Here is a 23,252-nt window from a genome sequence, read left to right as displayed (position 1 = left end):
AAGGAAACTAACAGATGAAGCCCTAAATGGCATAAAGTGACACAAAGGTCATGATAAAAACATATGTATAGGATAAAATGGAAGTAAATGGAAGAAGGATCAGATGCCATCGTTGAGAAGACCTTTGGGTGACTTTGAAAGTCCCCTAAATCAACCGCAATGCCCATTGAGTCCTGGTTCTAGGAAGTCCAGGCCAGACTTGCTTCCTATAACAGAGTCCCTTGGCTTCTTGGATTAATTGTTCTTGTCCACAAATTAGCAAAGAAACATCCCTCCCAAGTGTTTGGTTATCTTCAGCCTAAGGCTTTAATTAATCAGATTTTGCTGACCTAGCATAATCTCAAGCGAGTGCCAGAAAAATATCATAGTAAGAATGGAAAAGCAAATTTTTGTTGTTGTTACTGAGAATTCGCAGAAGATTGAAAGCTGTAAATAGGCAGCTTAGAACAGGCTTTGCTGTGTACTTAGGCTTCATCAGTTTGGGAATGAGGCTGCTTCACTGCTATTTAAAAGCAGAAACAAAAACCTCACCTGTTACTTACATTTTAAGAAACTAGTGTTCAATATGTTTTTGGGTATTGACATATGGCTTCATTTTTAGCATTTCAGCAGCTGTATCTCTAAAGGTTGTCTGGAGGTATGGACAGTCATGGTGGTTGTATGGCTATAGGTTTTCAAGTATTGATTACTAGTATGATAGGATACATGATGTTATTGGTTATGGGAAAGAAAATCACATACCCCGAGACTGGAAAGGAAGTCGTATTTTCAAACATCTAATGTATTTGGCCTCACTATTGCCCTTGGATTTGGCAAAGCTTTTAGAAAGAAAACTGAGGTTGTCAGGAAGAGACAAATGGTTGTCAGTGACTTAACAATAAAATGTTCTAGGTGACGAATAAACTCATCTTGACAATTTTTCTCAGTGTTCCTCAATAGCTTAGTTTCCCAAAGAGAGATACTGTTGGATGACTTAGAGTAGTTTGGTAGCAAAATTTATTACTATTATTCAAATACTATCATCCCATTTCACCCTCCTGTGAATTATAAGGTATGGGTTGCATGATCTCTGTTTAGTGAATGATAAATTCAAATGCAAATGAAATCAGGTGGCTTGTACAGTCTCAGACAGGTGCCATGCGGCAGAACTGAGACTTGAATAAACCAAATCCACATGGTTTCCATTATACCACTTTATAGTTGTGCAACAAATATCATAAGCACCTTGAAAATGACTGGTTATTTTTACCACTTTTGTTCTCCATTATATCAAATATCACTCTAGGAGTGGATGGTTTGATTTCCTCAATTTATGGCACTATTCTCTAGGGATGTGTAGGTAACTATACCAAACAAAAGCCAAAATATGAACCTAAAAAAATCCATCTGACTAACATGGTTTAGGATAAAGTACTCTCAAGAACTCTGAAGGATTACCCTACTTGCAAGCTCTGAAGTTAGCCTGCCACAAGGTCCACAGAGGCTGGTGGAAGACACAGATTTCTCAAAGCAGTAACAGTAGTCTGAGAGCATCAGCATTGTTCTGTGCCATTTCTCCAAGCTTCAGTTTCTACACGGTGATCCCAAGAGGGCCAGATAACACCTGTGTCTGCCATGGGTCACATTATAGGAGGAAACCTTGAGCTTAGAAAAACCCCAAGTATTCTATAGTGGGTACTAAGCACATCTGCCTTTTACTCCAGAGGGAAACACTTTATTTCTGTCTCCCCAAATTGTTCAGTGTACAAACATCCTTAAAAAATGTTGTCCAGAACCAAGGGCAGGTACGCAGCTTACAAAATGGTAGATAAACAAGAGGTCCGTGGAATATGTATCCCAATGCATACTCAATTCCTTTGTATGTTAGGAGGGTTCTGCACCCAATTCCAGTATGTGGGGAAGAGGGTTTCCCCAAAACATCCAACAAGCAAGTCTTTAACACCGGCTGGGTGTCTTATAATTCAACTCAATTGTGACGTGATCTACCTGGAAGCATCAGATTCCACAGAGTAGAGGCTCAGTCCCATAAGACTGGCTTGGTCATTATGAATTCAGGCAGGTTACTATACCTCCCTTGTTTTCTCATTTCAAAACTAGAAATTGTTATATATATTGTGGACCTTACATTTGTTATTTGTTTTGGAAATACATCTAGGACTCCTCCATTTTAACATTTGGGAATTCTTTACCTTTTGAGTTTGGGTGGGTGGCAAAGATCTCCTTCCTCTATAAAGTTGGAAATGACTTTTCTACTAGGGTGTAGGCCTGTGACAAAGGATCTGCCACTCACATTCACCTGGTCCAGTTTTTGACTCTGTAGCTACCATGTTTCACCGAAAATAAGACCTAGCCAGACAATCAGCTCAAATGAGTCTTTTGGAGCAAAACTTAATATAAGATCCAGTATTATATTAATTATATTGTATTATATTATATTATATTATTTTATATAAGACCTGGTCTTATATTATAGTAAAATAAGATCAGGTCTTACATTAACTTTTGCTCCAAAAGACGCGTTACAGCTGATTGTCCAGCTAGGTCTTATATTCGGAGGACACAGTAGTGACACAATAGAGGTGCTCACTCTCTGTCCCTCTTTCTGTCAACACGGGCAGTCGCCATGATTGTGAGGCTTAGCTCTTGCCACAGAAATGACATCTGGTCCCCAGTGTCTGATGGTGGCAGCAACCTTTTCCTCATCACATCAATCCTGCGATACAATCTGGGCATTGTTCCTGGAAGCTCGGCCTTGAGCCTGGTCCCCTAGCCCTCCCAGTGATTCTGGGAACTACTTGATGTGTTTAATCTCATCTTCTGCCTACTGAATCAGAGTCAGCTTCTGTTGCCTGAATCGAAAAACCTCAAGTGATGCAGTACTCAGCAGACATTATGGCCCCAGCCTCTGAAAGCCCAATGTATTTCACAAGTGAGAGTCAGGCTATAAGTTCAGGCCAAGGCTGGGTTGAGAGGTTTCCAATAAACCCAGAGTATAGGGCCGTATATGCCTATTGCTATGAGCACTGCACACATTTAGCTTCAGAAAAGTGCAAAATGGGGCAATCTTCAATGATTCAGGCAAACATATGTTCTTTCCTCTGACTGTGTTGCTTCAGGTGCTTGGTCTGACTTAATGCTCAGAATAACTCTTTCATTCACTTGCTAGAGGAGCGTGGGCCAAGGGTGTTCAGTGAGTCTGAAATGTTTTTCCTCTGGAAAGCAAGGGCAGCCAGTGTGGAGGACACAGCAGTCACTCTATTGAAATGGAAGTGTTTATAAAAGTCCTCGAATTTATAAAACTTTGGCACAAAACTGAGGCATCATAATGCATTTTTTGGTGAATGTGTTTACGATCTCTGATCATGAGCATTAAAATTTTATGTGCAGAGTTAGCTTTTAATTTTGCTTTTAAAGACTTTCTAAATTCTCTAAAACTATAAAGAATTATAAGCTATAAAAAAAAAGTCCTATACAACTTGGTTTTAGAGAAAAATGAGGACTAATGTGTCTTTTTACAGCCCTGGCTTAGAATCATGAGGCTCTGATTTCTGTTCCCCTAACTCGCCCACTCCTCAGCTGTATGATAGACAGCTGGATGAGTAGACCCTCTTTGTGAGAGTGGCAATAAGACTTACTTCACAGGGCTGCTTTGAGACAGAATACCTGAGATCACGCTTACAAGAGCCCCTCCCTGGAGACTGACACAGGAGGTCCTCCAAGAGGGTGAATTGACTTTGATTCTAAAATTATTCTGAAAACATTGAAGATGAGCTATTGACCAAAGATTTTATACGGTGAAAGGGAGAGATGTTAGATTCTTCTACATTGCAATGAATGTAGATTTTCAGGAAATTGCTCTTTTTGTTGTTGGCATTTTTTCATAATCTTAATGAAAGCAAAACGGTTGTTCCAAAGACTTATTAGGGAGAAGAATCCTTTTGATTTTATTTTATTTTACTTTTTGTCAGAATGGAAGGAATGGGGCTAAACGGAGAGAAGATTCAGATCGTGATGAATGGAGACTCTATAGGCCTAAATTTGTTTCTTATGGGTGGGAGAGAGAGCATTGTGGGATGTGTGGGACAGCCTGCAAGAAGTATCAATCCTTGATTTATGTCTGTCTTTCCTGCTCCTAAGCAGCAGCACTGCAAATGCAGTGTGTATCAGCACTCATTTTCCATCTTCTCTCCCATGCACACACAGAAACAATTCGCGGTTTTCCTAGGGCTTGCCAATACTCAAAGTCAAAACCTGCATACACACAAAGAAGTACGGTTACAAGTTGAAAGCTGACAGAATCTTTAAAAATCCACCTCCTTCGAGTATGAAGGGTTAAGAGACCTGAGTGTTAACACAGAATGTCTTAGAGCAGGGGATTGGTTTGCGCTTGATGTGTGGCCAGAGCCACTTGCAGGGCTTATCATTGTGTGATGTGGGCCTGAAGCCTTTGCCTGACGAGGGCACTGCTGGAGGTGGGTAGACCTGTCCCCCAATGTCCTGAGATGGCTTTGTCACAGCAGTGCATCAGTCTTCTTTAAGTCATTCCTTTTGCCTGCCACATTTTGGCTCGGGCTGTTCAGTTTTCCTGACCATCTCTTGGTCTTGTCAGACCTGTACTGTTCGAGAATGAGGTTCTTTATCTCCTACCTGGAATTCTAATAAAGGCAAAAGTGGCTGAAGAACATCAAGGGAAATCTTGATCACAGAATCTGGCAACAACCTTCAGGTATGTAGTTGGTCCCTTGGGTGGAACTCTTACAAAAGGGGGTTTACCACTTACTGCACCCCAGTTTGACTAGCTATGGAGGAGATGGAATCTCTGGGAGTCCCTCACCAATGTCAGGTGCCCTCACTAGGGCTTCTGGTTTTCAAGCCCCTACTGGTTTGGTTCAGATACTTCTCTCTGGATCCTCAGTCAGGTCCAAGGCAGCTATTTGAAGAGCTCATTCAAGGAGGACAGATGCTCCCTATTTATGGCCCTTCCTGGACAGTTTGTATGTCCCCCTCTTCAACCAGATTTTCCTGCCTGATCAGCAGGTCTGCTTCCATACAGGATTATAAATTTTGACTGGGCACTTCAAACGTTTTTACAAGCTGATATTGATTCTAATTTATTTGCAAGTAAGTCCTTCCCTGTTTCTCCTCCATGTTATAGTCATGCTCCCCTAAAAGAGACAATCTGGAGTAAGGGGAAAACTACAAGCTTTGGAATCTCACAGCCCTGGATCTGATTCCAAGCAATGCGGACTTCGGCTTCATCAATTTTGCCAAGCCTCAGTTTTCTCACCTCAAAAGTGGAGATGATGTTTTCTGCCTCTGATTGCTTTGAGGATTAAAGAAAATCATGGATGGAAATCACTGGACATATCAAATACATTCAGTTTCCTTCTCTTTGTGTTTATAATGATTGTCACCGTTTGTCATCCTTAGGGATGACCCTGCTGCTGTCTTTTGTATGTGTCATGCCAAAGAACATGGTGCCGAATTTACATGTAGAACAACTACAACTCAGCAGCCCTGTCTCGTTAAAAAGCGAATGAAATCTGTGAATGGGCTAGAATTTTTCCATCCCGTGCTTTTGCAGAACAAGATAAGGGACGCAAATTAGGACATGATTGTCATATCAGCTGCAATGGAAAGGGAATTTCACAGCATACACTGAGGGCTTATGGGGAGAATAATCTCGGTCACATGTACATTATTGTACTGGTGAATGTTTTACATATTGACACTCAATATGCCTAGACTCTTGATTACCAAATAAATATTCCACTTATTATTAGCTGTCATGTTTGAGCGGCTTAAACATTTCTGATGATCAGAAGATTCCAAATTCTTGAACTTCCAGTTGATCAAAGTTTTGTGAAAAAGATATCCAATCAGTGACAGTAACCCTGCTTCATTTAGCACAGAGATCAGTTGCCAGAAGTATATCCTGACTCTTTGATAATTAATTTCAAGATCACAATAGGAAACATTCAGAAGCTTCTAATCGGACATTAATAGCTAATTACAGCCAATATCCCATAAGAAATTTCAGCCTCATTGTACCACAAACTGTATATCTTTCTGATTTAAATAAGAATGTTAAAGATTTGCTGATACTTTATAGAGTAATTTGTTGTTAAAATATTAGGAACAGAAAGGTAACTGATGACAAAATTCATTGGTTCATTATCATTTCTGATTCAGACGAGAGTTAACTTATTCATAAGTTATAATCACAAGTCTTGTGTTTTCTTAGATGGCAGGATTTCCCAAGGATATGTGTGTGACGCCGTCCAATGGATTGGCAAATTCATTAAACGACCAAAGTTCTGCCTCAAGATTTAGTGTATTTGATAGTAATTAGCCTTTTATATGGAGCTTCACTGGAAAACATCCATTCCTGTCATACTGTGATTCTTTTGTTAGGCTTGTTCTAAGAGATGATACTTAATGATCTGTTCTGCCACTTTTAGCTGTTTGATCTTGGTAAGGGTGATTCACTTATAGCTCCTTTTTTTTTTTTTTTTTTTTTTTTTTTAAGATTTTATTGGGGAAGGGGAGCAGGACTTTATTGGGGAACAGTGTGTACTTCCAGGACTTTTTTCCAAGTCAAGTTGTTGTCCTTTCAGTCTTAGTTGTGGAGGGTGCAGCTCAGCTCCAGGTCCAGTTGCTGTTGCTGGTTGCAGGGGGCACAGCCCACCATCCCTTGAGGGAGTCGAACCAGCAACCTTGTGGTTGAGAGCCCACGTATAGCTCATTCTTGATTGTCCATAGCCAAGCACTGTAACTTTAGTAAATAAAATCTATAGGTGACATCAAACCATATTTTGGTTGGTGGTCACTTATGGAGTTTTTGTGTGTGTGTGTGTGTGTGTATGTGTATCTGTGTGCTTTTTGAAGTGCCTTGTGCTACATCCAGGAACAAAGAAAGCTGGCTGTGATATTTGAAGACCAGAGCTGGCAAAAAGGAATAATAATCTGTTGGCATAGGATTCGCTCACTTGCTGACGAGTGATTTCCTTTCCTGTTTTTCTACTATTCATGTCTCCCCTCCATCCTTTGTTAGAGATAATAATACCTATGTATCAGGCCAAGAGAACAAGGAGAGGAAGGAGAAAAATGACAAGGATTGTACGTTCATCGAACAATCAATGTCAAAATGGTAGAGGATTAACCAGCAATTATATACATCTTGGTTCCCCAAGCCAAATTTTGCCAGGAGATTCTACCAATCTTTCACATAAAGGCACTTCTGCCACTAACCCTCAAATACTATACAAGCCATTTGGGAACAGGGTGTCTTGGAAATGATTAGAGGCAGAGAACATGACTACACAGATGCCTGAATTAAGGGAAACTGGGAACAATCTCGTGACTTGTCTATAAATTTGTATAAAGGCAGGAGTCTGGAAGTTGTAGACTCACTGCTCTTGGTATTGAAATGAGCTCTGGTGAATTAGTTTCATCAAAGGTTTCATACCTCTAGCCGTTTCCGGCTCTGAAACACCAATTCACATCTTATTTTTGTTAGGGTATCATTGCAAATTCAAGTAGGCAGTGAGTAACCAGAAACCAGAAAAAAATTCTTAATGAAGCCAAATCTGAAAAGCTGCCATCTTGAAAGGTAGCAAATTAAATCTGCATTGAGCAGCAGAAAGCAAAACGTGTTTATGTCAAGTTAACTTTAATCACAGAATCACAATGTCATGATTTTGGAAATGAAGTATTCCTTTCTGTGGGATTTTTAACAATGGGAAATTTTAAGCATCTCAGATAAATTGGAAAGAACTTGGACATGAGTAATGAAAATGATGAAGGAGCTGGAAGAACTGACTTATGGGGGAAGATGAAAAGAATTTAACATGGATAGCTTGGCTAAGTGATGAACAGATACTTTGATTAATAACTATGCATTCTTGAAGTGCATAAGCACTAAGAAAAAAATCAGTACATTTTGGGTGTAGAAAACATGAATAATGGAATCAATTAAGCACAGGAAAATAGGCTGAATGTAAAATGTAGAATATCTATTTCGGGATTTTTCAGATGTGCCTCTTGAGGTACTTTCCATGTTAAATATTTTCTAGTAAAATGAATAAGTTCTCAATATTTTCAATCTCTTTTTTTTTTTTTTTTTTTTTTTTAACAAAAGAAGCGAAATCTCCCAAGAGTTTTGAAAAGGATTCATTTTGTTCATAGGGGCATAATGGTTAGATTTTTAACCATTGTTGGGAACCAAGCCAACTGTGATCTTTAGGACAAATTCTCTTAAATCTGGTGTAATTGGTCCTAAAGCCCCAGAAGGGGTTCTAGTTTTCCTCTGGGAAGTTTGTCTCAGGCCTCTGAGGAAGAGAGAGGGAAATGGTTGCCAGAGCTTTGGCACCCATTGGTTCAGGACAGTCTCCGTGCATATTGTCACTTATTACACGGTGTCTGGTTCCACTCAGAAGTTGGAAAAGTCTGGAGTTAAAAGGTATTAGTGGAATACTTCAACGTGGTTATGTTAGGAGTTTGATTGCTGAGACAGAAGCTCCAAATGCACTAGGTGGGGGAAGAGTGAATTCGGGATCCTAGGCAGGCTGGCACAATTGAATATCAGTCAACCAAACAAATCTTGAAATCCTGGGTAGCCATTTACTAACTGTTTAATCTTGGACAAATGCCTAACCTTTCTAAGTCTCAGTTTCCATATCTGTGAAATAGGGCAGCTCCAAGGGTGGTTATGAGGATTGTAGCAAAGATTATATTTATAGAGCTCAGTGCAGTGCCTGATTCATAGTAAGTTTTAGTACATCTTTGTACATATTCTTGCTGTTATTAGCCCCGCCCACTACCCTGACTATATCTTAGGTCACCATGACCACGCCTCTGCTTCCAAAGGTGAGCGCCAGTGATGGGCCATACCAGGGGGAGACGGGGGACAGAAGAGATTGCCATCATTGTATGAGAAAACATGGGGTATTTCACATCTGTATATTTTACAGTAAATCCTCCATGGCTTAAACTGAAATCGAAATAGTCTGACATGTCTACATTAGAACAGAATAGAAATTCAGTTTCATTGTATTTCATTATAAATGATAATCACTTTGCTTATTTTTCTTCTTTTCCCAAGTCTTACCTTGCTAGCTTGATTTGTATGTTTCTGTTACTAACTTAAAAAATTCCAGTTGGTATTTTAGTATGATACTGTGACTCTTGGTTTCATTGTAAGCCACCCCAAATCCTGTGTGTAAGAAGTAAGGATATAAACAAATAAAGGAAATATATACAGTTGCAATACTTATAAAACAAAATTATGTATCTATGGTTTAGGAATGTGTGGTCATGGCATTAAAGAAGCGAGAACTTCATTCATGTCAATGAAAAATAACAAATGAAAGATGCTTATTCACCCCGGGGGAAAGGAAGGGGAACTTGGGAAGGAGAACCCAGAGGGCTTTAGCTACCCTGGGAATGTTTGGAATGGATAGGAGGAAATCACTAGGGTTTCGGCATCTGTACTATGACACAATTTCCACGCTGAGTGATCTTGGGAAAGTTGATGTAAAGACTGACTACGAAGACGAATACGGTAGATGTAAGGGCGATGAGAACTCTAAGGCACAGTTGGCTTCAACATGTGTTGCTGGTGTCTTGGTTTTCTGTGCTTAGGCTTGTAACCCTCTGACAGTGCTAATGTTCCTCATTGCTATGAATATTTCCTGTCCTCATTATTTTATTTTCTGGGAACTCACTGCACATGCAAGTGTTCTATTAACAGCTTTGATATTTAACGTTTTAACACCAAATGCTTTACAAGACCCATCTAATCCAATCACTAGTTACATTTCTTTATCCTCTCCTCCTAAAACCTTTGTGATTCTACAGTCAGAATCAGAATAGAATCAAATCCATGGAAAGTCTATCCCCTCCAGGAAGGCTACTCCAACAACGCTATGGGAAGCTGGGTCTGCGGGTACAGGACGTGGTTGAAACTTCCTGCCTGGGTTAGTTGTCGTGAGGGCATGACTCTGGCGTAAGAAGGCCTAGCAAAGGAGCAATTGGAAATTAGAGCCTGAAATTGGAAATAAGGATCTTGGGTGAACCAGAGATAGATCAAGAAAAGAGATCAGGAACAGAAGAGGGGATCTGTTTGCCAGGCCCAGTAGGAACCATGGGCAAGGAATTAAGTTTGGAAAATAAATAAACATCACAAAGCTGAGTCAGATGAAGATGTCTGATGAGAAAACCGAGGCTTAGAGAACACACATTACATATTCATGGTCATAGATGGTAATTGGCAGAGCTGGCTTCAAATTTAGGTCTGTCTAGTCAGAGCTTCTGTCCTTGATCTCGGGTTTATAAACTTATGTACAAATTTCAAAGCTACTTTTACTCATGTGAGCAAATGTAAATTCCTTCATTCTTCTATAACGTACTTTCTATCTCCAGTCCCCATTGTTTCTGATGCAAACATTTTAATTCAGTCCTTACCGGGGAAACCCCGTCACGTTTAAATTTGTTGTCTGTCGTTTCAGGTTTGAGTTCATTTAACTACACCTTTCTTTTCCCTAGAATTAATGTTATGCTCAGAAGGCTATGCAAATGGTGGAGAGATGTTTATTTCACGACTTGGATTTGTCTTTGTGGCCAGCTGCTGTCCATTTATTTGAGTCTCTGGCTTGTCTCCACCATCATGGTACCTGTCACATTTTTTTTTTTTTTAATTTATTGGGGTGACAATTGTTAGTAAAATTACATCGATTTCAGGTGTACAATTCTGTAGTACATCATCTATAAATCCCATTGTGTGTTCACCACCCAGAGTCAGTTCTCCTTCCATCACCATATATTGGATCCCCCTTACCCTCATCTCCCACCCCCCACCCCTCTTACCCTCTGTACCTGTCCCATTTTAAGTTTTCTCAGCTGAACTCCTAATGGACAGGCCACTTCGTAATCTCTGCACCAGCGCCCCTGCTGGAATTTCTCTGTAACCCATAAGCACTTTGTCTCTCAGCCAACTACTACCCCCAGTCTGGGGGATCACAACAATCTTTGGGCTGAAGGACTCCTGGGTTATCTCTAGCTCTCCCCCTTTGTACTCTGGGGTGGCCGTATCACACTGGCAAAACCATCTTCTTTCTGAGGACTTCACCCAAACATTGAGGCTCACGTTCTCCCAACTTTGAATCCAACAACTCCAATTGGAGGGCTGATGTATTTTTGGCTCCCCGTGGAGGATGAGCTTGAAGGAGCCAGGGGTTAGGACACAGCCTCCCCATCTGTGTCGTTAATGGTTACCTCTCAGGGTTTGTATCTAATCTGTCTCTAATAGCTTTTCTTCCCCAGCCCACAGACTTCTCTATCTAGACTGAGGTGAGGGTGGAGAACTGAATCAGGTCGACGACATCTACTTCCTGATCTTTCAGTCTCAGTCGTGAATCTGAAATGTTTGAGCTAGCTTGTTTAGCTGTTTCTTTTGAAATGTATCCGTACAGCAAACTGGCTACTGGGCTCCCAGCCTAAGTTGGGGAGGGTCACTTCTGTGGGGGGGCTGAGGTGGAACAACAATCCAGTTCCTGCTTGAATATCACTTCCAACTTCAGTGAAATAATCACACCTTGTTAGAGGCATCTTTTTGGGGGTAGATTTCAAGGATTCATAATTGTATTTCGCAGAAGTTGCTAATGTTGAAAGGTTGCCTAAATACCCGGGACTTCATAAGTTCAGCACAAGTTACCTAATTTGCTATTCTGCTGTTACTTCAGGAAACTTGACATTTAAGACACACAAAAGGGAATCATTATGTAAGTTATAAAATTAACAAGTACTGTGGAAGTTCATGAAATACCCAGGCCAAGTCTATCTTAGTGAAGGTGTTGGGAATCCAAGGTTAAAAAAAAATTGAGCATTGACAAGGGATGCTCATTACGTGGGCTTGTGAAACTTACACTATCAATCATCCCTGTGTGCACAAGAAAAAGTCATGTTACAACAATTTGTAAGGAATTGCCCAGACTCTTTCGTTCACTTCAAAATGGTTTTATCCTGGATTCTTCCTCCATCTCCACTCCAAGCAGAAACCAAATTCTACCTCACAAATATTTGTCCTGGCTTCTTTATCCCCCTTATTACTGCCTTAGTTCAGACCTTTATCATCTCTTGTTTAGAATATTATAACAGCTTCTAGACTTTTCCTGTTTCACACCGTTCATATTCCGCTTACTCTTAGGTGTTCTTATGAAATACAAACCTAATCTTTACTCCCTCCTTTGGAAGCTGCAATGCCTAACTACTGCTTTCAGAATAAAAATACCAATCCTTGAGCAAGGTGTCCAAGGCACTTGACTGTCTGTGTCCATCCCATGTTAGCATGCATGCATGCATTCATTCGCTCATTCAATAGATTTTTATTAATGCTTTATGGAATTATACACAAATATAAATGGTACAGTTTCTGCCCAAGTAAGAGTGGGGGTATGAGTGAGGATTAGGTTGAAAGATGAAAAGCAAGGAGAGAAACGATTACATGGGCTGTAATGAGAATATGCAAAAGATACAGTGGATGTGTTGGCCAAATTCTTCTAGGGAAGTTGAGAAAGGCTCATCTTCCACTACAACTCACTTTGCTTCTCCAGCACACATTAATTTAGCTCTTCTATAAGCATGATCTTTCACCTCTGCTGGATTATGAGTTTCTAGATAAGCATATTCTTCTTTCTCATCTTTGATTTCCCAGAATTGCCGAACACCGTACTTGATATATTGTGGCACCCAGTGACCCAGGGTTGAAATAGGACATTGTACTAAATTTGCCTGAAACAAGCTGAGGTTTGGAACCATATTTGCTATTGAGGGCTGTTCATTTCAATGCCAATTATTTATGAAAAAGAACATATTTCTCCTTAGTATACCCGTAGAGCTTTGCCTTACACTAGTATCTTTTTCTTTCTGAACTATAACCATAGGTGAAAGCCACATATAATTTACTTGTTCACACTCAACACTTAGACTCTGTATTTAGCATTTTCAAAAGGGGCGTTCTATTATTTGTAGAAGAAAAAATTCTTGATTATAAAAACAAACAAGAAAATAGAGCAAACTCCATGACAAAAGCATTGAGAACCTGCATAAAGAAGTCAGATTAGTCATAGAAAGCTTCGTGAAGATGACCTTCTAGCCTGAGTTTGAAAAAAGGGACAGGTGAAGATGGATAGAAACAAGGAGAAAGAACATGCTAGAGAACACAGTCTGTATGGAAAGGTGAGAACTATGTGCAGGGCATAACATATGTATTGGTTAGATTATAGTGAGGAGAACATTTAGCATTTAAAAAAATACTTGGTGTGCTTGCTTATTTATTTATATGTGAAAGATTTTATTTTGTGTTTATAAAGCTCTTAGTAGTTTCTTTCTTGCCTGGATTGATAGCAGGAGGGTTTAAAAAAAGCAAGAAAATGGAATTCCAGATAGAATCCATTGTACAATATATTAAATTAATGTTAAATGCATAATATTCCTTTTTTGAATCAGTCTTAGAATACAATGGTAGAGTAGGTCATTATTAATATCTACCCAACCGCCCTCCCTACTTCTGGAATAGTATTCCCCTTCCTTTTGGAAATGTCTCCAAACTCCACTTGTATTATGTGTTCCTGGTGGAAGTTTTGCATCATAGTAACCCATCTGTCTGCACATGGGGGTGGACAAGTGACCCAAGTTGAGCCAGTCCATTCTAGGGTCTTTTCAAATTTGACTAAAAGAAGAGAGGCAATCTCTTTGGTGATGAGTGAAGCTGTGAGATATAAAGTGAGGAGCAGTAAACAGTCATGCTCTGACCCTCTAAACAAAGCTAGTCTGAAAGAAGGAAGTTGGAACTCAAAAGAGAAGCTGACTTGAGAGATTGGAGAGCATCCTGATAATGTTCTAGGCCCCACCCCAGTCTTCTCTAAGTCTAACTGTAGCCTAGAGCTGTTGGCAGCCTTGTTCCTTGGCCCCTAAGTCCTCCCTTTGCCATGTATACAAGATCTGCCAATTAAGTTCGTGAACTTGCCACCATGCACTTACATTGGCAACGTTGTACAAACAGCTCAGTAAGGTTTTCATATCTCAGTGTCTCACAGCTGTGTTCGTGTGGACATGTAGTGGTGTCTTGCTGAGTGGCATTCATTGTTGTTGCATATTTTTGTGTGCCGCCGTGAGAATGTCTGAGCTTCAATTAAAGTAATGAACAAACATTATATTTCTTGTTAAACTTGACAAGAGTGGAAGTGAAATCATGGACATGCTAGTCCAAGTTTGTGGCGATAACGCCATGAAGAAAATGGCAGTGTACAAATGGAGTAAACGTTTTTCTGAGGGGAAAGAATGCATCACTGATGAAGAGAGGTCAGGGCGGCCAGTAATGAGCAGAACTGATGAAAACATTGCAAAAGTTCATCAAATTGTGTGTCAAAATCATCGACTAACTGTTAGAAGCATAGCAGACCAAGTAAATATCGATAGAGAAACAGTTAGGAAAATCTTAACTGAAAATCTTGGCATGAGAAAGGTGTGTGCAAAAATGGTCCTGAAGGAGCCCAGTGATGAACAAAAACAAAGGAGAGTCAAAGTTTGCCAAGACCTTTTGGAGAGGCAAGACGATGTTTTGGGCTGTGTTATCACTGGTCATGAAATATGGGTGTACCAATACGACCTTGACACAAACTGTCAAAGTGCACAACGGAAGTCAGCCAATTCTTCATGACCAAAAAAGTTCCATCAGTCCAAATAAAGAGTCAAAATAATGTTGCTAGCCTTTTTTGATAGCGAGGGATTATTCATTATGAATTTGTACCAACTGGACAAATAGTTAACCAAGTTTACTATTTGGAAGTGCTGAAAACACTGCATGAAAAAGTTAGATGAAAACGACCTGAACTTTTCACCAACAATCCATGGCTCTTAAATCACGACAATGCACCAGCTCACACAGCACTGTCTGTGAGGGAGTTTTTAGCCAGTAAATGAATAACTGCATTGGAACACCCTCCCTACTCACCTGATCTGGCCCCCAATGACTTCTTTCTTTACACAAAGATAAAGGAAATATTGAAAGGAAGACATTTTGATGACATTCAGGACATCAAGGGTAATACAATGACAGCTCTGATGGCCATTCCAGAAAAAGAGTTCCAAAATTGCTTTGAAGGGTGGACTAGGCACTAGCGTCAGTGCCTAGCTTCCCAAGGGGAGTACTTGGAAGGTGACTGTAGTGATATTCAGCAGTGAGGTATGTAGCACTTTTTCTAGGATGAGTTCATGAACTTAATTGTTGGACTTCAGTTATGTTTCTATCATTTGCAGCAGAAGTTGACCTGGTGTATTAATTAACTTAAGATCTACAGAATCATAAAAGGGACTTTATGTTATTGTGAGGAGGCTCTCACAAGGGCTAACCGATTTTCACCTTCCACTATCATCAATACTCTGATTCAAAAGAACACCCAACTATTTTTAAGATAGTCTAGATTAGAACACCACTACCTCAACTTCTAGGAAAGAAGCGTCATTAAGATTCATATTCTCCCATCTGCATCTGAATATCGTGATTCCAGCTCTCTCAGTGTGGCAAAAAGGCATTAAAGTGTAGAAAAGAGAGTCAGTTTCCTGGCAACTCAGAGTCCAATGGGCTCTTGTTGCTTTAAGTACATCTGACATTCTACTGGGGGACAAATGGACCCCTGCAATGACAAGATTGTTTTCATATTTTATCTGTTTTCTTTTGGAAAAGACTGAGCTCTCTACTTTGTGTTGTGATGTCTGGGGGGACTGTGTTTATGTGGATTTTGGCAAGTTTGCTTGACCCTGGATTCCTCAAAGTGTCGTTCTCTGAGGCAGCAGAATGTGCACTGAAGACTCTTATAAAAATACAAAAGAGTGGGTTTTTTTGGGGGGTGTCTTTGATTGATTAAAGTATAATTATTTGTCATAATGAATATACTATTTTGGAGTGGAGGCAAAACATTTAAAAAATTTGGCAATAATAACTGCATGTAAGAAAACTAATGTGTCTTTTGATGATCTTTTTAAGATTTACATCACCATTATTATCTTGTGTCAAGTGTTTATTTAGTAGGATTTCATGGAGAACATTTTGCCAAGAGGTGAGGATCCCAAGATGAACATAATTTACTTCCCAACTTGTAAGAGATTGCAATCTTGTAGAGAAGTCAGGGCACATATAGGTATAACCAGAGTGTGCTGAGTCAACACAGAAAAAGAAAAAAAGGTTCACAATAACAGTAGAAAACAAATACTCAAACCAGCAATATTTCTCGGGCTCATCTACTATGTTGGGCCTAACATTCCCACCTGAAATTTCTCCCAACTAGTTCAGGAAGCTCTGAGGGAGTGCTTCCCTTGGGCTAAGCAACAGAGATTTCTTGTCTCTTAGGTGGAATCCATGAGTTCTTTATCATGCCTTACTGAGGCAGGTCTCTTGGCCACCCTGAGAGGCTACCATATTTTCTCTGTGACTTTTGGTTCTTCTGGGATGTCTATTGACAGCACTGATCTGTAACATTATCCTGTCATCTTTTCCATGTGTAGGTCAGTCCCCTTGCCTCATCAGGCTTCTATGGTCTTCTCCCTTCTCACATCTTATGGATCTCTACCTCCTGGGTAACAGCCTTGCTCAAAAGAGGAAAATACCTTTGGTGCCCACTTGTTGCTTTGGTCTATTGCATGGGCTGGAAAACAGCACTTTGTGAGTTCTGTGCCTTATAGAGATCTTAATGAAGCAACACTATGATTTATTTACTTTGTGAACTCTAAGACCCAGGTATTTTAGCTAAGTTCTGCTAGAGTTATTGGGTAGGGGGGTGATTGATGGGGTAGAGGACAATGGGAACAGCATACTTCAGGTGGCACTTAAAACTACCCTTCCTACTCCACACTGATCCCACGGCTTAGATTAATCTTTGCTGACAATAAATCCCTTTCACAAGATGCTTCTTTGCCTTTTAGGCATGTAGATCTCATGCTTTCTCAACTTCAGTGTCCCTCTACATATGTATTTATTTGGAAAAAAGACTGCATTGAGTGCCTACTGTGTGTCAGTTACTCTGCTACTCTTGGGGATATAATGGTTGGTGAAACATTCCTGTTTCTGCCATCATGCATCTTGGCAGGAAGGATTACAGCTTACAACTGACTGAATATTCAGTGGGTACACAGCTTATGTTAGCTTCTAACCCTTGGTGCAGAACAGATGAACAACAGAAGGTTGCATTTGTTAAATGCCACGGAAAGAAGCTCCATAGGATTTCAGAGGAGTGACTGATTCCTGGAAAAGCTGGACAAAGTTCGGTGAAAGGGAGTGTCAGTTGTGTTGAGACATGGAGGACATGGGAGGAGTAGGTGAACGGAAATGAACAGGAATAGTATTCCAGAAAGAATGCATGTGGCTGGTCTAGGAAGAGAGAGTCAGTACAGATTTGCCTACATGCATGCCTGGAGGAAGGCTCGGGACAGTATAGTCACCCTGAACTTGATTCAAACCACAGTTTGATCACTTCGTATGGATGTGTGTGACCTTAGGTTAGTTAATTAAATTCTCTGAGCCTGTTTCCTAATCTGTTAAATGAGGATATCAAGACCTGCTTCATGGGTTTTCATATGGATTTTAAGAGCACAAAGTATATACATGTAGGTAAAGCACTAAGAATCGTGTCTGGCAAATCGTAAGTGCTCAAAAACTGATAGGTCTGGCCAGTTTGGTGGGAGTAGATAATGTGTGTAGAGGGCAGGAAGTACTCATTTTAACATTGCTGTTTTGGAGTTTACCCACTGCTGCTGAGTGGGTGAAAATGACTGAGGAACACTCTCTGCTTTGGTACACACGAGGGGAGAGAAAAAAATCAGATGGAATAATAAAGGAGGGAAATTGACTGTTTTCTTGTACTTCTTCCAATCTGTTATCAGATGTGTTGAGCCCCTGAATTACTCAGCCCAATTCTGTCTGTGCACAGAACATGTGCTGGACCAGCTGGGGCTTGGGGATGGACACTTCCATTCTTCTATGGCTCTTTCCTTGCTGGACAAAGCTGGTGGAAGACTCGTACGAGATGATCTGACCATGTTACTGTTACGTCAGAATATCAAGTTGGGTTATTTGAATTTAGAAAGCTATTAATAAACAGGGCTCATAGGTTTCTTCTGCCCTTATAAAACACCAGCTTCTAAATACTTTGCTCCAATTTTGTCTTGCCCTTTGTGGCAAAATAAACTTCACTCACTGATTCAACTTGCTCAGTCCTACTCTTGGCTTCTAATCTGTTCCTTTTATAATCATTTTAAACTCAAAATCAATTGTGGTGCCATATAAACTGCAGCTTCAAAGTGAAGTTGCCATTTTACATTGAAGGGGCAAAGCAGATCAACACTGGTAGTTCTCTTTAATTTAGATTCCACATACACAGGGCTTTAATCAAATCCTTGTTGAAATCTCACCTGCGTTGCTGTTGCAGCCGCAGGTAAAATTAGCAGAATCAGAAATAATATGTCTGGCTCTGCTTAGTTCTCAGTGTCTCTTTGCTAAAAGACTGCAAACTCCTCCCAGGAAATCTGAGAAAAGCAGAGAAGTATCAGTGGGAGTGAGACATTTGATAGTATCAATAAAAACAACTAAAACCAGGAAGAAAGTGAGAGCATTTGGGAAACACAAAGGCATCAAAACAAGAACTAGGAAAAAGAATTATTCGGATTAAGTTCACAATGTGCCCATAAGACCAATTGCAAAGAATTGTGGAGAGAAGAATGGTACACAAATATTGGGTGGTGATTCAAACATTTGTCTGGATTGAATCACATGAAGACTCAAGGTTTGATTATAAGGGGAAGAATCAAATGCGATGATAATTTTAGTCCAGTAGGTTTCTTTTATTCTGAATCACCAGCAGATTGAATAGCTCGTGTCATGATTTAATTAAGCAAGGCATCCTTGAATTTGTATGCCCTGTCCTTTTTGTTCCTGATATGGTTTCTTCGACTTTCTTTTGGTACTGAACACCTGAGCACCATTGTATTATAGTTAATTGATTCAGCATCTCACTGCAGAGTGCCAGTGAGAACCATGAGGGCATGGAGTGTCCTGTGTGTGTCACTGAGTGTCCCAAGACAAGCACACATTAGGGGTTCCATGAAAGTTGTGATGTGAATGAATAAACAAACACCCCTCCTGCCTGTCCAAAAAGGCTTTCAAGCCCATTTCTTTGAGTATTGTTTAGACAGATTTTTTTATCCTTTTACTTCCTTTGAAGCAATGAATTACTCTGACATCGAAGAAATGTTCAAAGAAAAAAACTCCCAAGCCACAGGACTCTGATTCCCAAGAGGGTTTCCCTGCTACCACAAAGTATTTCATGTGTGTGATGAAAGGACCCAAATCAGTCTGGCACAGTCACGACAATAACTGACAAGCTGACAAGCTGTACTTAGCCTGATAAATCGCAGAGGGCTGGGTGTATTTTTCATACCCTGCCAGTTTTAAGCTTTTCCTGACAGATGTCTGTCAGGTTGCAACAAGAAGAATGAGCCTGGGGGAGGCCCAATGTTGCTGCTTGCACGCGTGGCTGGATGTGAAAATTGGTCTCACTTTCACTACTACGTGATCACTTCTCTGGGCTTGGAACATGAGATGTTTCCATTATCCCAATTCTGGGGATCTGAGTCACTTTCAGTTATAGGAACTTGATTGTCCTTACATTCTAGTGCCTGGAGACAGAATGCTAGATTTGAGAAACAGAGAGACACTTTGTAGGTGTATGAAGGTGAGCAAGTATCAATGAATCCGTGATTCTTAATCACTAAGAAGTGAGTACAATGCTTGTTTCGTGAAATTGTTGTGAGAATGGAGATAATATACCTGGAGTTTTATGAAATGGGACCTGCTGTAGAGTGAATGTTTTTGTCCCCCCAAATTCCTATGTTGAAACCTAATTTCCAAGGTGAAGACATTAGGAGGTGGGGCCTTTGGGAGGTGGTTAAGCCGTGAGGGTGGAACCCTCATGAATGGTACTAGTGGCCTCATTAGACCTGGGAGAGCTGTGCCTTCCCTTTCTCCACGTGAAGACACAACAAAAAGATGGGCTATCTATGAACCAGGAAGTGGACCCTGTTCAGACAGCAAATCTGCTGGTGTCCTGCTCTTGGACTTCCAGTCTCTGAAACTCTGAAAACTCAATGTTTGTTTTTCAGCCACCCAGTCTATGGTAGTTTTGCCATTATCTGCCCAAACAAAACAATCGTAACTGGAACACTTTTGTATTCTTTTGTATTCCGTTCCTCTGGGGGTGGGGGCGTTTAGCAATGTATAGAGAGATTTTTGGTTGTCACAACTGGGGGGGCAGGTGCTACTGGCATCTAGTGCTTAGAGGCCAGGGATGCTGGTCAACATCTTACAATACACAGGACAGCACCTGCCCCCCCAATCACACACACACACACACATACACACACACACACACACAGCAAAGAATTATTGTGCTCAAAATATCACTAGTGCTGGGGCTGAGAAATGCTGCTGGAGAGCGTGAACACTCTGAGCAGAAGCTTATGGGTGTAATTTCCAGAAGGCTTGTTGACTCATTCTACTTAAATGACTCCCCCACCCCGACTCGGAAACCCACCAGCTGACCCTTGGTCCCCATATAAAAAACATTTGGGTTTTAATATGTTAAAATCAAGATAAACTAATATGTTCTGCAAACAAATATATTTTACTGACTCAAAGGTCCACCATATCCTTCAGCTCTGAAGCCTGTGTCACCCTCCTATAGTCTCACAATGTTTCCCCATGCCACCTCTCATCCTTGGACACACGCCATGTGCTGTTGTGGAGGGTGCCTGCTCATGTGTGGGATCTGCTTTCTGGCTCCTGGCTTGCTGTGAGTTTGGTGTCACTGCGTTGGCAGAGTTTGTTCATCACTCTCAGTGTACTGGCTGTTATAGGCTGAATTGTGTCTCTTCCCAACTCGCAAAACCATATGGTGAAGTCCTAACCCGAGTACGCAGAATGTGACTGTATTTTGAGCTAAGGTCTTTAAAGAGGTAATTCAGTTAAAATCAGTTCACTAGGATGAGCCCTAACTCAATATGACTGGTGTCCTTATAAGAGGAGATTAGGACACGCACAGACAGAAGACCAGCAGCAGCAGAATCTCCTGGGAATTTTGTCAGAAATGCAAATTTTCAGGCCCCACCCCAGATCCACCAAATCAGAAACTCTGGGGGTGGGGCACAATGATCTATGTTTTTAACAAGCCCTCCAGGGGACTCTGACACCCACTCTAGGCTGTGACTCTAGTCATAGAGTCTTCCATTTTCTGACAATTTCCTTTTTTGTTCTCAGCACAGTTACTTCTGCCTACAAGGATGCTGGTACCTGAACCTTGGAATCCCTCCTCAGAGTGACATGTTATCCTTTTATTAAAACACTCTTCATCGGCTTTACTGTGAGGAAATCAACAGTAGGTTCACATATTTGGTGGCAATGGAAAATTCAATTCTCTAATCATCCTTCCATCGAAATGAGAGCACCGTTTGTTCCCTTGGAAATTATTTTTCCCTGACCAGGGTGGTGACATCTTTGTCCCCAGTTGCCATGTTAAATGTCCTTTGGTGTTCGCATCAGGCTGTGAGTCGCTAATCCATGGAGTTGAAGAGTCAAGGAAGAGGGAGAGAGATCTCAGTATTTTTAGATAAATACTAACAATAACTTAAATTTGTAAAGCACTTTTCATGTACAATGCTCTTTTTTTCCATCCTGAAACATTAGTTTCCTCATCTGTAGCATGGGGAGAATCATGCTTAGCTAATAGGACTTTTAAAACAAGCATATAAGTTTGGTTCCCCGCTTCCCGGGTGGGCAGAGAAGTCACATGACACAAGTGGGCAGCCTTGCAAAGAGACAAGTGGGGCCTGCTTCTCTCTAACTGATACCATCCTTAAAAACTAAGACAAAACTCATTTGTTCACACAGTGTAGTGTTTAGTCCTGAACAGGAATGTTCCAGCCATCCAGGTCTCAGCACATCTACACTGATAGGTGCTTGAGAACCAAATGAAGTTTCTTTCCTCTTCTGGCTGCCGATCCGTGGCCTCCCAATAAATAACTAAAAGGTACAGTCCAGGGGGTTCTGCTATCAATTCTCTTCTGTAAATGTGTAGAGGGGAGAAGACAGAATTCTTACTCTGGCTAATTAGGGCTCGAGCTGATAAAACAAAACAAAATAAATGAGTTGTGACAAAAGCAAACCATCAGTGACACGGTACTGTCAGCTGTGGGAGGACTTGGGAAAGCTGGTGAGATTCGGCTGCAAAATACCTTGGAGAAGGTGGCCTTTCCTGTGACTGCTGCATTCTAGCTGCCTGAGGACCACAGTTGGACAACTCCTTCTGTATTTTAATGTTGAACGTTGCCTGATGCCAAAACTCTGAGTGATGCTACAGGCCATTGACAAATAATTACCCCAAAGCACCAAGACAGATTTGTGTAAAAGACTTTGCAGGAATCAGGAAAACTCGGTTGAAACCGTGATGGAGCAGCAGAATGAGGAAGAGTGTGCTTGTGTGTGTGTGTGCATGTGTGTGCATGTGAGTGTGAGTGTGCATGTGGACTATGTCTTGTGTGCACATATGCGTGTGTGTTTAATATTTCCTTTTTGTGCCCTTTAAAATCCCCACAAATGTTTGGGGGGAGAGGATTTTGAATGATGTGTAGGCATGTCAGGTTGTTTTTGAGAAAACATAAATTTCTGCATGCCATGGAAATTGCGATGGAATTTTCCTAGGTTCTTTTAAGGAGAAATGAGTGCCAAGACTTAGGGTATAATTAGAATTTGTTAAAGTGTATTCTTGGCAACAACCTACTTAATTGGTATTGTATGTCCTTTTCTCCCCCTTCCCTGTCAAGATGAGAGTCAATCGTTTGCCATCCCTTAGCGTGGGGACAGAGTCTTGTTCTGACCTCTTAAAACTGCCACCTGGACCTTGATTGGTTGATTTTGGTTCTGAATGTAGAAGTTATTGTTGCCTTTTGCGGTCTGATGATATAACGAAAGCTCCAAATAATAATATTAGTGTTAACATATATTGTTTACTATATACTGGACATTGTTCTAAGGTAACACCAAATTTAAGTCTTAGCACTGGAGGCAGATTGAACATGTGTACTTGTTTCTCTTCTGAGAATTCATTATAATGAGAGCAAAGAAATACTTTTTCTTAGAAAAGAAATAA

The sequence above is a fragment of the Rhinolophus ferrumequinum genome, chromosome 22 (assembly GCF_004115265.2).
Source record: "Rhinolophus ferrumequinum isolate MPI-CBG mRhiFer1 chromosome 22, mRhiFer1_v1.p, whole genome shotgun sequence".
NCBI lineage: Eukaryota > Metazoa > Chordata > Mammalia > Chiroptera > Rhinolophidae > Rhinolophus > Rhinolophus ferrumequinum.
This window is presented reverse-complemented; position numbering follows the sequence as displayed.